At 37.8% G+C, this 18065-nt stretch overlaps 1 long non-coding RNA gene across 4 annotated transcripts in view; it reads left to right on the top strand.

Moving 5' to 3' along the window:
- Positions 1–18065, top strand: part of LOC121109473 — a 77909-nt gene that overhangs the window by 21755 nt on the left and 38089 nt on the right. For 3 of the 4 annotated variants that reach the window (XR_005847329.2, XR_005847330.2, XR_005847328.2), the window contains exon 4: positions 12552–12668. The exons of the other annotated variant lie outside the window; for it this stretch is intronic. This is a non-coding gene — a long non-coding RNA (uncharacterized LOC121109473). The remainder of the gene's footprint in view (positions 1–12551; positions 12669–18065) is intronic. 4 annotated transcript variants of the gene reach the window in all.

Genomic DNA, 18065 nt, shown 5'->3' with positions numbered 1-18065 from the left:
AAAACTCAGATCACCCCAAAAGTAATGCCTCATTTATTCCTATGGAGATGACAGCAGATACAAAGTGTGCAATAACATTATTTGATAGAGAAAATTCTCAGCTACAAAACACTATTTTTCAACATAGTCACACCCATTACCTGTATGGTTCCACTGGTTTCCCTTTCTTCAGTCACTAGGAACTCTGCCTGACAGCCGTGACTTTTTAAATACTATAGAAAGTGTCTTGGCAGCCACATCAGCCAGCTCCTTCAGGATCCTGGGATGTATGTCATCAGGTTCCTTGTACAAACTGAATCCCATGAGGTGGTCTTGGAATTGCTCTGCTCTAAGAGTGGGAGTGACTTTGCTCTCCTGACCCCTGCCTAGAGGCCCTGGGATGTTTATCTCCCTTATGAGGAAAAGCTTAGTAACCTGGGTCTGTTCAGCCTGCAGAAAAGAAGACTGAGGGAGGATCTGATTAATGTTTATAAATATCTAAAGGGAGGCGGGAAATGGATGAGACTAGGCTCTTCTTGGTGGTGCGTTGCAACAGGACAAGGAGTAATGGCCTGAAATTTGAACATAAGAAGTACCATACAAACATGCGGAAGAACTTATTTATGGTAAGGGTGACAGAGCACTGGAACAGGGTGTCCAGAGAGGCTGTGTAGTCTCCTTCTATGGAGATATTCAAGACCCATATGGACACCTACCTGTGTGACCTATTGCAGGGTACCTGCTTTATCGAGGGGGTTGGACTCAGTGATCTCTTGAGGTCCTTTCCAACCCCTGTGATGCTATGAATCTGTGACATGAGATGCATGAGAAGCCTGACTGCCAGTGAAGACAGGCAAAGAACTTGTTAAATACCTCAGCCTTCTCTATGTCTGTTGTTGCGTTATCTCCTTTCTCATTTATCAGAGGGGGTAAACTCTTCTTGGCCTGTCTCTTCTGACTAATGTACTATAGAATCCCATCTTGGTTTTTTTGTTTGTTTGTTTGTTTGTTTTTGTTTCGTTTTGTTTTGTTTTTCACATCTCTCACCAAGTTCTGTTCCATAAGTGCCTTGGCTTTCTTGATCTGATCTCTGCACATCCATATGGTGCTCCTGTTTTCTTCCCAGGCCACCCATCCCTGCTCCCACTGCCTATACATGTCCTTTCTAATCCTGCAGTTCAACCAGCAGGTCCTTGCTCAGCCATGCCAGTTTCCTCCTTCCAGATTCTGGAGTTCCCCACAACTGAAGGTCTGGGCAGCTCTGTTGCTCCACAGGAGGTCTGTCTGGATGCATGTGTCAGCCCGGTGAGGCTGTGGCCTCTCTGTCTGGGTTTCTGCGTCAGCCTGATGTGGTCACAATGTTTGTTTTGATATTGCTGTACCTTCCTCTTCCCAGATGAGAAGTAAGCAGTCCACCTTACACCCTCCCTGCTGGAACTGCCACACAAAATGCTGCACCATGCCCTGGTCACTGTGCTCCAGAAGCACTGCCCTATATACATGTGGGGGTGTCACATTGCTGCTCCCAGCCTCACTGCATCAGCTGGTCTCCTGGGGACGGTCTGCTTCTGGCAGCTTTGGGTGGCTGTCTCCTCACCCTGGGATCTTATTGATATCATAATCCCCTTTGCACACTGTGGCTTATTTCTGCACATCTCTGCCAAAAACATAGCATAAACCTGGACTTTAGACCTTACTGCTGTAAATTAAATATTTAATCTCATTGTATTTATATACTCTCATGTATAAGGAAGCCTAGATCAACTACTTCTCTTGGGAACCTTTTTCATTTATTCTGTGTATTTCTGTATTTTCATCCATCTGATTTTCCTGGGTTGCTAGTGGATATGAGTTTGCTAACAAGTTAAATCTTGTAAAAGTACTTCATTTTTTCTCTGACTCTATTTGACCTTTTGTGTTAGCTTTAACTCAGATGTGATAAGGGAGGCAGGACCCACCTGAGTTTTTCCCTGTGTCTTAGTTTCAGAGTGTTGGAATGATGCTATGTTTTGGTTCTGCGAGGAAAACAATGTTGATAACACATCAATGTTTATAGTTGCTGCTAAGCAGTGTTGTACAGAGCCAAGGCCATTCTCAGTGAAAGGCCCAAGGAGCTGGGAGGGAACAGAATTAGGACAGTGTCTTAAATTGGCCAAAGGGATATTCCATGCATATGACATCATGAGGAAGGAGTTTTGAAGGGGATGGGAGTTCATCTTTCTCTCTTCTGCTGCTTGGGGGCCAGCTGGGCATTGGTTGGGGGTGGTGAGCAATTGCTTGTGCATGACTTGTTGTATACATTCATTAAATAAATAAATAGTCATAACTATTATCCTTTTTATTTTCTCTGTCTTAGTAAACAGTTTTATTTCAACCCCTGAAAAACTTTTTTTTTCCTTGATTCTCTCCCCCATCCCACTGGGAAGGGGGGGAGCGAGGGAGTGACTGTGTGCTGCTCAGCCACCTGCTGGATTAAACCACAACACACAGAAAGGAAGTAAAAAAATTTAGTCTCCTTAACTTCATCAAGTAGGAGGGAGAAGAACTCACTGAAAAGCACTTGGGCATTTTTCAGAGGATCAAGTCAAGAAGTGTTCTATCATTGCAGGATGCTGCCTCAGATCATCCACATCTGGTGATCATGCATTCCACAGGGATTCCACAATTGGGTTCACCTGCCTCCCTGCCCATATACTCCCTCCAGCTATCCAGTATATCTTTCTCTGAGCAGACTGACAAAGAGGAAGAACTTTAAGAGAGGTATGGACTTCTGGCATCTCACACCCCACAGTTCTGGAGGTGTGTTCAGAAGCCCTCTGAATGCTTCTACTCTCCAGAAGCCCACCTCATATTCTCTTCTTGTATTCAGTGCTTTCTGTGGCTTTACTGAGGAAGAAATTGAAAACTCTTATTGAACATGAAAACATAAAGTTAATGTCTTTCCTTTTTGATCTGATAGTTTTGTAAACACCATTCCTAGCTGCTGCTTTCTTCTAGCAGCAATGTAAATATTCTCCAGCACTCTTCTGTTCTCAATGTTTGCATCAGTGTGATTTGTCAGTGAAACATTCATTGTCTTTAGGACTGAAACTAAGTACATATTGGCATGATTTTAAAGGAAAGCACCAATTAAAGCCTCTGAATGTTAACATGCAGAATTGTTAGAATCTATTACAAGATGTAGTTAATGTAAAGTACAGAAGTGTCCAAGTGAAGAATACATGATAGGGAATAAATTAGTTTATCTCTACCTATGTTATAAAGTCTACTCACAATATTTCAGTAGAGTAGCTAAAGATAAATCATTCCAGATTTACTGAGTGTCTTGCAGTGGTGCACTCTTTCATTTCTGTTGTTTAGAAAACTAATGCCAAGTCAGAGATCTGGAGCTTATTATAATTATGCATATGATAGATGCAATAAAAAAATAGCTGATTGAAATCTTAACCAAAAACAAGAAGCAAAACCTATCTTGATCATCACAGACATAACAAGAAATAACAGGCAAGTTTTTGTGTAACTGGTGTTTTTGAAAATGACTTTTAGATTTATCGTTACCATTTTATACATTTTGGTTGCTATTTTTATTCTTAAGAAATTCCTTCTAAAAACAGTCACTATTCTGACAAAGAAGTTTTTCAGGTATGCTCTGTGCCTTTAGTGGATATTTTATCTTTTTTTCTTCAGGATTGACAAAAGAGAAACGATAAAGCATTTTAAATCCCCCTAATTGTTTTTAATTTTACCCTATTACTGGTAATTCACAAGGCTGAAGAATTATGTTTTTATTTTTTTTTATTTTTAAGTGTTTCTTTAATATTTGCTGATCTCTGTGGATAATGAATTATGTCCAACAGTGGATGGAATCCCATTTTGCTAGGAATTACTAGTGATAATAGAATGAAATAGGAAATAATGAAATATTTTCTAGAAAATCTGGAAAGATTATTTGTAAGTTGTGGTTATTTCAAACCCCTTCAACCGGATGAAAAAATAAGTACCTAATTGTTTAACATGTAATTGCACATATTTTAGGAAGAATTCATCTTAGCTCTGTTATTCAGAGTAGACCAGAAACAACTCTCTATTTAGCCAATCTACCCTTGAAAACAGGTGCTTTCTATGGTCATCTGCAGGTGATTTCTGACTCAGCCAGTCCAGTCATTTCCACAAGTTTCTTGAGTGCTGAACTTACAGAAAAACAGGCAAGGTGGTTTCTATGGACAGCACAACTTTTCTGTATTGCAGGTGGTGTTTGTCTGTTTCTTGTGAATTTTTAGAACGATGTGTCAGTTGTAAGAGCATTTTTGTCCCAGTAATCCTTATGTTAAAATACAGATTATTTATTTATTTATTTATTTCCTAAATACAACTTTTCTCCAAAATACCAATTTTAGTGTTGAGGCAGCAGGTAACATATAACGTGTATATTTTAATACATTTGTCTTAAATATGACTGTGCTTGTCTTTCTGTTGGTAATAGATACAACACTTTATCTGTAAGCTTAGCTTAAATTATCTGGAAAATTTAATGCAAGTAAGGTGAAATTCTTTAAAAAGTTGCATAAAAGTTATGTGTAACACTTAGAGACATGATTTAGTGAGCACGGTGGTGATGAGTTAATGGTTGCACTAGATGATCTTAGAAGTCTTTTCCATCCTTAATAATTCTATGTTACTATTAAAATCCGATTATTATAAATTCTGCTATTACTAGGAATAAAAATGAATTCACAAAGATGAGACACACAAAGCTAAATTGTTAACAGATTTTCCTTCCGACCTGAAAGACATAAAACTGTAATGTTCATCTGGGAGAAAGATGGAGCCAAATACATATGCACATTGCCTTACTTTCCTTTTTTTTCTGCCAAGTATTTCTCCTTCCTACAGCTGGATGATCTAATGCAGGCTCAAAGGCTAACATAGGAATCATACCCTGAAGGATTAACTGTAACATTTAGCAATAGCTCTGTGCTAGGGGAAGTGTAGCTCCATTCCTCTCTGAAAGGCAAACTCTTTGCACAACTCTGTGTACTGTGTCATCAAATCAGACAATTCTTCCCCTCCCCTCAAATATTCAGTTCCCTTTCCATTTTTAGGCAGGAAGTGGGGTGAGCTTCTGGCCTGAGCCACTCCCTTTCTCTTTTAGGATATGCAGCTGTGCTTTTGCTTTTATGAGCACGTGCAGATAGACTTGAACTTATTTTGTCTGTACTCCAGGGTATGTGGATGTGAGCCAGCTCCAGTCTGTTAGTGAGCTGGCTATGTTAGCTTAGAGCTATACCAAACCTGCTGAGCTCTGCTGAGACTCTGCTGTTATCGCTCAAGTACAATGACACACTAATGCATTTTCAGAGCTGAGAGATTGGACCAGGGTTGGGTCTGGTCAGGGCAAAACCTTCGTAGTGTGTGTATGGATTTACTTCCAGTTTTTGTCCATATCTTCATTTCATGATGGATAATGTATGAAAAAGGTAATGGAAATAAGGGAATGCCTCCTATGCATGCCTTCCCTTCTATTTAAATTTCTGGCATCAGGGGATCGAGTTAGCCCTGAAATGGCTATAAGAGAAATTAAGGACCATTTGTGATCATTTAATTGATGGGAAAAAAAAAAAATGACATTCTTTAGCCTTTAGTTTATTATAACATGCAATATGCATGTTTAATCAGGATCCTTTGGATTATTCCATCTGATCTGATGCCCCGTCCCTGGAGGCATTCAAGGCCAGGCTGGATGTGGCTCTGCACAGCCTGATCTAGTGGTTGGTGACTCTGCACACAGCAGGGGGGTTGAAACTCGACAATCATTGTGGTCCTTTTCAACCCAGGCCATTCTATGATTCTATGGTGCTATGATTCTATTCAGAATGCGTCTCATGGGCATAAGGGGGAAAATATATAATAAAATGTAGGTTACAGATGGACAAAATTAAGGCTTGAATAGAATATTTGGATAATAGCTTTGTCATAGTGTCAGATGATAAGTGTTATTTAATTATACAGAGGTTCACAAGAAGAATTATTGGCTAGGCAAACTAAAAGTAGCCAGACTGAAACTGAGGAAGAAAAAAGCAGCTCAGAAGTTTACTTTCTGGTAATACAAAATACCCCTGCAAAACTTGGGAATTTTTATGTAATGAAGTCTGAAGTACTAACTAAAGGAGAGTACTACTGAGAGAGAAATATCTAAATAAAATCATTTTATTATCCACAGCAAGGGTGTCTTGATTGAACTTAATGTCCAGGTTCTGAAGCTTGATTTTAGATGTCTACATGTGAGTAAGGCATCTAAGTTCTATGCATTCGATGTTCACTCAACATTGTCACCAAAGTCTAGAGGAAGATTCATAAGGCTCTGTATGAATATGCACATTATGGGGAATTAAATCACTTCCTAAGTTTTACAGATCACATTGCCAGAGCCTCCATAATCTCCATAATGTTAGGTTAGATATTTAGTGCAGATGTCAGCAGCTGCAGTGATGGGTGTCTACAGTATGGTATCTGATGCTGGAATTAAGCCTCAAACTACCAAGATTAATTGATATCAGACAAAAGTATACTGTTAAAAAGGTGAACTAATTGTACTTATTGCAACTAATTGTAATTGAAAAGAGGTCTCCTCCACGTATCATCTTACATAAAATTTGAGCAAATTAACTATCTTAATTCACAGTACCATCCAAAAACAAAGTAATTCCTCCAAATTATGATTTAGGATAGGGAAATTAGGCAAGTATTTAAGGCTGCCACTAAATTTTCTTCCTTTGTTCTGAAGAGAGCTTGTTCCCAGGATACACGAAGACAACAGATGAAATTGCACCAGAACATCCCTTATATTAAATGATCTTCCCATACAATCCCAATAAGTCCTATGTGGTTCCAGAAACACAACTTTAAGGTCATTTCATGTGCCTTTCACTGAAGAAACCACACATGTTGTAATTATGAGAGAAGAGGAGTCAGAGACAAGTGTGTCTCCAATGCTGTATAGTTCTGCCAGTGTGCTTTAGAGAAAAGTGCTAGCATATTCACAAAGTCACTCTGCATCAGGTAGCTTGGGGAATCAGAGACCACACTGCCTGGCAGAAGCATTTGGCACAATAAGTACGGCAGTAATGTATTTAAGATGGTGTTATAAAAATACCTCTCATTAAGATGGTGTTATAAAAAATACCTCTCATTCAGATTATTCTGGCTACCTGTATTCAGAAAAGAAACCAAACTTCAAAAGAACTGAATCCCTGAAATCACATTTGGCCCAGACAAGAAGTGATGTACTATGAAATACAGTTCCCAAGAGAAGCTTTGGATATCGAACGTCATAGAAGTAGCACATTTCAACAACTGAATTTCAAACAAAAGCTGGAAACAGCATGTAAAAGTGTGAACACACATCTGTGGATCTGTAAATACTTTACCACTTGAAAAATGTAATGCTATTAGTCCCAAAGCAATTCAGGCCCCAAATTTACTATTTTATTCTGGGAAAAGTCAAGGCCAGATTTTGAAGTAAAGAGATGGAGTCACTGCTTTGCATGGTTTCTCTTTTATAGTCTGGATACATTCAGCCATTCATCCACAACTCCCAGGTACTTCCACTCCTACTGAAATTTGAACAGGGGTTCTCAGACTTTCAAAAAAAAAAAAAAAAAAATCTCTTTATCCGGTTGGCTTTCTCAGTCTGGTTCTCTTCTGCTTCTTATGGTCCAGCTGTTTCAGTTTGAACAAAATACAAAGCCAAGGAGAATTATTTGTTGGCTTAAACATTTCTACACTCCCTTAGAATGGCTTGTCTTTCTAAGTATTTCAAATTTGTACAAGATAAAACATGTCAGGAGAAGACATTAATAATATTTAATGACAGAATCCCTATGATCCAACAGTTGTGGCACTTTCCTGGAAGGTAGTAAATGTAGCTCAGCACTCAAAGGAAGAAAAAATAATCTGCATCACTCTCACATATGTAATGGAGATCCAAGTGAAATATTTATTTTAACCCAAGATCTTTCCTCCCCTCTCCCATTTAGACACACAAATGTAATGCTATTTTGGACTGAATTGTAAGGAAAGGAGAGGATTGGCTTTTCAGTTGATGAAAAAAACCAAACCAAAACAACAACAACAACCAAGCAACCAAAAACAGCAACATAAAACAACTGGCAGTGATTGCACAAAACATCTGTAGTTGTGGAGATTATTGAAAGAAGATGGAAATATGAAAAGTGGTCAGTTTAGAATTAACCCCACCTAAAAACTAGAATGATTAATTCTGACACTTGCTCACAGTCTAGTGCAACATTTTTTATTTATTTTTATTTTTAAATTAAATTGGAAAGTTACTGATCATTGAGAATAGTTTGAAATTTCACCCAGGAGAGCTATGAGTGACATCCTCACCTCCCTAATGTTAATGAAAACATATCTCTGTTTTCCCCACTTAAGACAGTATATTCAAAATGAAGCTGCTTTGAACTGTCGAGCTTGGCTGGAAATTGTTTATACATATTTGCAGAGCCATGTAGAGAATTCAAAACTGTCATTAAGTTAGTAAGCTCAGTCTTGTTGAAGCATCGCAGAATTTAACACACAGTATTGTCTGAGCAAATCATGAAGATAGCCTGAATGAGATTTATCTTAACAGTTGCTCTTTCCTACTCTACACCTGAAGTAGTGACCTTATATCTGTTCATAAACTTTGAAGAAAAATAGGGAACAATTAATCACCTCATGAATAAAAAGCTAGTGTAAGCCAGATGACCTGCCCCCTACCTGTTTAGTTCTATTGACTACATGGAAAGAGTAACTAGATCAGATGTAGAAAAACATTATATACCTGCAAAGACATATAGGATGAATGTCACTGTCCATGACCTTGTCCTTGTGTCCCATATATCTAAAGTTTTTAGCACTCTATTGCAGCCGAGCAAAAAGTACCTCCGGCATTCTTTCTTCAGTCTGTTTTGCCAGTACTCCTCTTGGGGATTTTTCTGAGGTGGAAATAGGCAGAATTATACAGACAAACTTTTATAAAGTTTCACTGGCCTGTTTCAGAAATGAAAAAGGAAGAAGAATAGTTACTAAATGGATTCTTAATTATTTTTTCCAGATTCTTCACCATTCCTAGCATGCTGGACTGTATAGTAAGAATGTTGTTTTAACACGGTGTAGAGGAGCAGTGACAAACCTCTCTGTAAGTGTTATTAGAAACTCCAAGTCTTCAAACCTTCCTAAGTTTCAATAAATGGGAGACTACAAGAAAGTCAACAAAACACTAAAATGTAAAAGATTTATTTTTTATTACAACTTTCTTCCTTACAAGAAGAAAAAGTAATATGTTTCCTTCTATTTAGCACAGTTCTTTTCAATCTGATTTCAAAAAACGAATCACAAAGATAGCTTTTAGTGCTTTATAAGAACTCCACGGGCCTTTTGTGTCTGCAAAAACCTTTCAGAAATTTCCCAAGAGAAGACTGTGTCATGCAGTTTCCAAGACTTAGAAATAATAACTATACTATAACTTCTGGCTAGCAATGGAAAGTAGATGAAAATCAAAATCAGGAATGATACTTTTTTTTTTTTTTCCAAAATGTAGTTTTGGTTTAGAATTGCCAAGTAATAAGCCAACTGTCATTTAAAATTATTAAATTTCCATTACTCCATTTATACTGTTGAATTTCTAGTGACTTTTTTTACTTTAACTTCCCTGAAGACATTTATTGTCTTTCAGATTTTTAAATAATAGCAGGTAAGTTCTCTCGCATCAATAGTTCCCATGAAATTCACATTTAGGTCCTGATTTAAATCCAGACTTGAGGAGATCTCACATTACAAGAGCCTGAAATACTTCACTAGTTGTATTTCCTCAGTTATGATTCGTTTGTTCATTTTCAGCTGGAACAATAACATCATGATAACTATTGTAAAACGATATGTTGCAGTATCTCTATTAGCGGGATCCGATCAGGAACCCTTGCTGGCAGAATGGTACTCTCAAAGGCGCAATCCAGACTTCAGGGATTCCCTCAGTACAAAAAGTGGAGACTGTAGCTGTAAAATTATCTCCTGAAAAACGTGATGCATGATGAGCAGTATCCAAGAACTACTTGGTATAGTGAATCCAAACTCGGCTGTTTCTCATAGTCTAGTCTGAAGTCATTAATATAAAATAGTTTTTTCCTGGGACTTCCTAAACCTCAGAAGCAATTAATTAGGAGTTCCGTTTGTGGCCTTTATATCCTCAACCTTCTGAACTATTCAAGGGAAGAGAATCTAACCTTGAAGTCTCCGTTCCAGATTTTCAGTTTCTTTTCTGTCTGCGTAATTAGAAGTCTTTTTTACTCAAAAAGTTCAGTTAGCAAAGCCTGAGTTTCCTTTTTCTCTCAAATAGAAGAATTTAGTTGAATGGATATACTGAATTTACTAGTATAAATAAAGGCTATAGTAGATCATCATTATCAATTTATATTCAAAGACTGAGAGATGAGAAAACTACCAAAACTTTGGATATAAATCCAGACTGAACCTAAACTCTATTAAAAAAAAAACAAACACCACACTATCTTGATTCGAAATCCTTAGTTTTTTGTCTTCCAATAAAATTAATGAAATACATATGAAAATATGCTATGGGAGAAAGGATTTGTGCTGAGCTGAATATGAAAGTAGTTGGGAAACCTACAGGCTCAGTGCCAGACAGAAGATCCCCCAAATTCTATCTGAGCAACCTGAGTTTGAGACAGATATGGGATTTCCAGATTTCAAAATCTGTATGTATGCACAAGTGGATGACAGAATTAGAAGGTGAAGAAGAGTAAAAAAATCTGTTGCTACAGGAGAAGAAAAATCATTTTACAGCACACATTCTTTGTTCACTGATCCATACAGTACTGCAGAAGCTGCCTATTGACTTGGCAGTGAAGGAGACTAATACAAGTACTGTGTTATGCTTATAGGGGAGGAAACAAAAGGGACCTTAATGAAATAAATAAATAATTGTTCCAAGTAACCAAGAGCAAGGATGTGCAGCAATAGGTATTTGGCACAGCGCAGGAGGAGTAACAGGCTTTCACCTGTGTCTGTGTAGCATAGAAAGCCTACTTGAAACTCTGTTCAATCATGACCTCAGTCTGGAGGACCTCATCTCTAGATTAGAATTCAAGGGATCAATGATCTCAAGATTGTATGGGATTTTACAGAAAAACAGTAGCTTTCCTGCAGCTTCCCATAGTGCAGTTTCACATAAACATTGGCTTTAGACAGATTTTAATTCACATCCACAGCAGATCATTGTCCATTTGAGAAACATATCTAGTATACAAATACAAACTACAAATCTCACGTTTTTCACCTTTAACAAAAAGTGAGAAAATAACACAATGATGGACGCTGTTTGAGCTAGAAGACAGAGAGGTGAAACTTGTCCTACAATTTTGGAGTTGTAGAAGCTCATTGGGTAGAAAGGTGTATTTGTTCACACTGCTAAAATGTAAGTAAGCTTTTCTATAGGTTCCTTTTAATGGTGTTAGAGAAGTGGACGTACATACTATGTCTTTAATAATATAAGGGAAAAATAAAAGTATGCTGATATTGTTGAAATTGTTTTGTACCTTGGAGTATTTGAATTCAAAATTTCATACGAGTTACTGGAGTTTCTGTGTCTGATTCATACTACATAACTAAAACAGGTAGATCTGTCAGAGTATAGGTAAAAGTATTAAACAATGTAAAGGTGAAGTAAAATAAATACTAAAATTGAAATTATTTATTTTTGTATAATTCTGCTTAGAAAAATTTATTCTATCTCCAGCCTATGGTTTTACTTGTTTGTCAAATCTTCAGTGAGATTCTGAATTGAAGCTACATGTGTATTTATTAATAGATACATTTGTACATAATATATACTAAAGGAGAAAGACAGTGTACTCTAACCTTTGTTTTCTCATTTGCAGAAAACATGTTCTCCTGGTCTTGTATGTTGTTTTATACATCAGGGTGGCATGTTTTATATTTTAAAAAAATATATTTGTGTATATGCTTACATACCTGTATATATTTGTATGTATGTGTGTGTGCATATACACATGGACATATGTAGACATACTTTTTATATAAGTGTATGAACACACACATATTTAAACAATGTTTTGCTGTTCTTTTACATTTCCATAATAAGAAATCTACTTTACACTGTGTGAAGCTATGATATTTAGGGAAAACAGACTGCTGTAACTAAGTGACTTAGTTGGATCTACTTACCTGACTACGTATCTATGTATCCATCTATCTATCTATCTGTCTATTTGTAAGTCAATTTCTGTTCCAGTGATTGAATTTATATGGAGCAAAAGTGCGCAAAAAGCTGTCACTGACGATCTAACTGATGAAAACCAACTGGCACATTTATTTTGCAGTTCTAGTACTTAATTAAATGAGAAAGGGGAACAATAACAGAGTAAATTTAATATTAATAGTTGTGGCTTTGATTAAATATTGGTAATAAGGTGTCTTATTTTCTGGATAACCTAGATGAAGGTAGTAATTTTCAACACTTCTTCTTTGTACAGTTTTACAGAACTCTCTGAAATGGAAGGTAATGGGAGATAACCTGTGCAATTTCATGCTCAGGAGAGGGCCAGTGTGGATCAGGTTGCTCAGGCCCATGTCCAGTTGGGTTTCATCAGGTATGCAAATTTCACATCCTCTGTGAGTAAGTTTTAACTCTCTTCACAACCACAAAGGTTTTACTTTAAGCACAAATGAAATTTCTTTTATTTCCGTCTGCAGAATTTACTAGAGGAGCAAGTATTTCAATTAAATTGTGTCAAAGAAACACATCACCTTACTAGAAAAACAGCAAATGCTCTACTTATTTTAAGAAAGGAAAAACTATTTATTTATGATGAAACAAAATCTTTACTCTCAATGATTGTTTTTAAACAATGACAATGGGAGTATGCAACATACATTCAGAAAAGGTAATCAGATTTTTTAATGACTTGTCCTGAGGCTGTTCTAACTTAATATTTTCATTGGTAATATTGGCATTAGATAAAAGATATACTTTTACTTTTATACTCTGTTACAAGTATATCAACCGTAAAAGGAGGACCAGGGAGAATCTCCATTCTCTACTGGATGAGGCTGGCAATGTGACCACTGAGGAAAAGGAAAAGGCAGAAGTTTTGAATGCCTTCTTTACATCTGTCTTTAAAAGTCAGACCAGTTATCCTCAGGTTTCTCCACTCTCAGACCTGGCAGCCTTGGCTGGGGAGCAGACTAAACCCCCCACAATTCAGGAGGAAACAGTCAGTGACCTGCTACTCCAACTGGACTGCCACAAGTCCATGGGACTGGATGAGATTCACCCGAGAGTGCTGAGGGAACTGGTGGAGGTGATAGCCGAGCCGCTTTCCATCGTCTATCAGCGCTCCTTGTTGACGGGTGAGGTCCCAGAAGACTGGAGGCTTGCCAATGTGACTCCCATCTACAAGAAGGGCTGCAGGGAGGATCCGGGGAACTACAGGCCTCTTAGCCTGACCTCGGTGCTGGGGAAGATTATGGAGCAAGTTGTCTTGAGGGAGATCACGCGGCACATGCAGGACAACCGGGGGATCAGGCCTAGCCAGCATGGGTTCACGAAGGGCAGGTCCTGCTTGACCAACCTGATCTCCTTCTATGATCCAGTGACCCGTCTGGTGGATGAGGGAAAGGCTGTTGATGTGGTCTACCTAGACTTCAGCAGAGCCTTTGACACTGTCTCCCACAGTCTTCTCCTGCAGAAGCTGGCAGTCCATGCCTTGGACAGATACACTCTTGACTAGGTAAGGAACTGGCTGGAGGGCCGGGCCCAGAGAGTGGTGGTGAATGGAGTTAAATCCAGCTGGCGACCAGTCACGAGTGGTGTTCCCCAGGGGTCGGTGCTGGGGCCTGTCCTGTTTAATATCTTTATTGATGACCTGGATGAGGACATTGAGTGCACCCTCAGTAAGTTTGCAGATGACACCAAGCTGTCTGGAAGTGTTGATCTGCCTGAGGGTAGCGAGGCCCTACAGAGGGATCTGGACAGGCTGGATAGCTGGGCTGGGATTCAACAAGACCAAATTCTGGGTCCTGCACTTTGTCCATAACAACTCCAGGCAACGCTACAGGCTTGGGGCAGAGTGGCTGGAAGACTGTGTAGAGGAAATGGACCTGGAGATGTTGATTGACGCTAGACTGAACATGAGCCAGCAGTGTGCCCAGGTGACCAAGAAGGCCAATGGCATCCTGGCTTGCATCAGAAACAGTGTTGCCAGCAGGAACAGGGAAGTAACTGTCCCCCTGTGCTCAGCACTGGTGAGGCCGCACCTCGAGTACTGTGTCCAGTTTTGGGCCCCTCACTGTAAGAAAGACATCGAGGCCCTGGAGCGTGTCCAAAGAAGGGCAATAAAGCTGGTGAGGGGTCTGGAGCACAGGTCTTATGAGGAGCAGCTGAAGGAGCTGGGATTATTCAGTCTGGAGAAGAGGAGGTTCAGGGGAGACCTTATTGCTCTCTATAACTACCTGAAGGGAGGTTGTAGTGAGCTGGGGATCAGCCTCTTCTCTCGGGTGACTAGTGTTAGGACTAGAGGGAATGGCTTCAAGCTGTGCCAGGGAAGGTTCAGGCTGGACGTTAGGAGATACTACTTCTCTGAAAGAGTGGTCAGGCACTGGAATGGGCTGCCCAGGGAGGTGGAGTCACCGAGCCTGGTGGTGTTCAGAGAGTGTTTGGATGTTGTGTTGAGGGACATGGTTTAGCGAGAACCATTGGTGAAGGGCGAATGGTAGGACTGGATGATCCTGTGGGTCTTTTCCAACCTTAGCGGTTATGATTCTATGATTAAATCTGATGACAAATTTGGTAGATGCCATCACAAAGAAGTGTTATGGTATCCAGAAAGAACCAGAATAGTTTGTGGTTCAGTGTGATGGTAATGAGTTAAAATGTAATAATGTGACATCTAATTTAGAATTTTATTTATTACATAAGAACAATTATGATACAGAGAATAATTCATTGTAAATGGATAAGAAGGATTCAGTCCTGTACATTAAAGTCAATCACAGCATGACTATGTATTACCGGTGTGTGAAACAGTGAAAAATTTGAATGTGATCCCAACATATATCTGATCAGGTATCTCAAGCAGAAGCCTTAAAGCGATATGATCACAGCTTCTGAGACTTAATTTGCAATCTGTGTGAAAAAGCAAAAGCAATTGCCTATATTCAGGAACAACTGAAGACAGAGCAGTTAAGATAACTGACAGAATGGAAATCTCGTTTTATGAGGAGAATAAAAGAGACTGCTTTTTCTGGCATTTAAAAGTGAAAATGGACGTGAATGGACATGTTATTACTAAGAAAATTAGATTACTAAAAGTAACTAGAAGTTATTAAATACAAGGACAATCTTGACACAAAAATAAATTACTGCAAACTGTAGATGAATTCAAAGAACATGTAAAGCAAAATGTTTCTGTGCAATTAAAAGGATACTTTGGAACATCTAGTTCTTTAAAATAATAAGATTATAAATGCTGGACAAAACTATTAAGGAGATTATATGTTCTGGTTACAAGTAGAAACAATAGACTCAACATGCTGCCCTTGGTCTGTTTCTCAAAGCTGATGTGTAACTGTTTTTTGTGCTGTAATTGATGGAGATAGGCAAGTCTTGCAAAGCTCTGCCTGTTGGAGCTCTACATGTTGGAGCTTCACAAAGAATGGACAGTTTCAAATTTCTTGAACTTCCATCTTCAGGCTGAAGTGCAAGTGTGTTAACCTGGTTAGAATAAAAATAGCAGAATAAATCAGTGAGAGGTGATCTGTTAAATAATACTTTTAGTGGCAGATATTCATGAAATTTGTTCTTGTATACATCAAAACAAACTTCCACTTTAAAATAAGCTAACAAATTTCATACAGTTTTTCAATGTTTATCTGTCATTTTACATTTTTCATAAATGGATCCATCCACTTTTTTAATAACTTATTACAGTTCAGCAGCATAACTGTCTTAGAAATTACATCCTAAGGTAATGAAAGGAAGGAATTGTATGCTTCTGAGTTGAAGTAATTGGTGCTTGAACTTGATAGTGCTAAACTGCAGTTTCTGAATTCATATGTGTCTAGTGTTTGCCAAGATGTATTAAAACCAGAACACATTGCTAGCATTCTTGTATTTTGGCTTCAGTAAAATGATATTTTTTTTATTTCAAGTATTATAACTATACAGTTTGGACTAGTTCCAGTGCTGGTTTTCAGCATCATGAATCATTCGATAATTAACTTTCCAGAGCCAAGATATTAATTATTTAATTGTTTTTCTCCACCTGAGAAGTCATAGAACAAAAGGTTTTGGTGACTTTTGTTCATGTTTATTCAAATCCCTTTCATCAGAAAGTTGAGCTGCAAATCTTGTGAGAACAGTCTCTCTCAAGAATGTTCCTCAATCCAGCCTGAAAATGATTCAAAAAATGGCTTTATTTTTTGTTATTTCACAAATTTCAGTTCTCTTCCTGTGTCAGAACTTAATATTGCAGACCGAAGGTGGAAATGATAAAAGTTCAGAGATTTTATGTAAGTAAAATTCCTATTTTGGGCAGCTGAGGTTTACTGTCTGAGCTAGGGGCAATAGTTTTAATGTTACATTAGATGGAAAGTTATTTGAGAGTCCGATGGCTCTGATCTGAGTTTGCTGAATTACTCTGTGCAGCTATACATATACATACCTTCTTTTAAATGGAGCAAAATCATACTTTGTAAAAAAAATCTGTATTTATTTGTCAACAGACTACACACAACCTGAATATTTAAAAGGTCATTTTTGTTGTAGTCACTATTGTAAACATTATTATTGCAGCTTCATCTGGAAGTTTTATGAATGGTCAAATAAACTTAATTACTGCTAAAATTTGGTCCTAATGCATATTTAATTTTACTAGATTCTTTTGAAATTACCCATCAGTGGTGATGTGTTTAAGCATGTGTTTTCCCAAATATGCTTTTCTTAAATTCTAAAATTATTCTAACTTGTTCATTATTTTTATTACTGATTAATATGTGTGATACGTTTGCATCAATTAATAGTTAAACTGTGATTTGTATAAGAATCATAATTGCTTACACGATGCTTCACTCCCTTGCAATTTTCCAATTGCATAATAATAAAATCAAATGAGTGTTTTATTAAGAGAAAACGTTCCCTCCCAAGGAGTTTGAAAAATGCCTCAAATTATATCTGACCAAGCCTCTACTGTTGTACCACTAGCTTTATAACTGATATAATGGTTTACAACTGTGGTACCTGACATATGTCATATTAACTAGTACAAGTAACTATTTTATTAAATGTATGCAGTTTGAAAAACCTAGAAGCCTTCCCATATGAAGCAGTGTGAAAACAACAATTCATATTGTCTATCTTCCATCCATGGCTGGGCAAAGATCTCAGGTCACATAGGTTTCAATGACAACATTTACTACAAGTCACTGAGATATAAAAAAATTGGACAAATGAAACACTTGCGGTTTAACAGAATAAGAGAATGACAGTTTGTCTCCATCCCCAGGCAAGAAGAGAAGGCTGTTTTATTTTAAAGGTGATGCAAGACATTAGACATTGCTTGCTACTTACTGTAGCTGTAGCTGTATCACTCAGTGTTCACACAATGTTGAAAGCTAAGCTTTCTAAATAATTTCAGTTGCAAGCTCTGAGGTCAAGGTCTAAAATAATTGCCCAAGCAGCATAACTAATAGCTGCAGTTCTTGAAACTTGGCACCTACTTCCAGCAAGGATATTCAGAATAACAAATTTGGCTGAGGGAAAGACATCTTTAACATACAGTTTTATGTGTGATGTCTTTTTCACTTTAAAATGTTGTAGTAAAATAAAGTTTGAAGATCAAGAAGTGGTCCACAGATGCCAGGATATGAAAACACTTTTAGTCATCTTCTGGTTCTCGAATTTCTGCATCACTTTTTGTTTAATGCCTAGCTTCAATAAATCAGAATAGCATCCTTCCCAAAATTTCTATGTATCTTCATTCTCCATAATC

Source organism: Gallus gallus, chromosome 1, assembly GCF_016699485.2.
Source record: "Gallus gallus isolate bGalGal1 chromosome 1, bGalGal1.mat.broiler.GRCg7b, whole genome shotgun sequence".
NCBI classification, from domain to species: domain Eukaryota; kingdom Metazoa; phylum Chordata; class Aves; order Galliformes; family Phasianidae; genus Gallus; species Gallus gallus.
The sequence above is the reverse complement of the archived record's forward strand: the minus strand, read 5'-3'. Positions and strand labels throughout refer to the sequence as shown.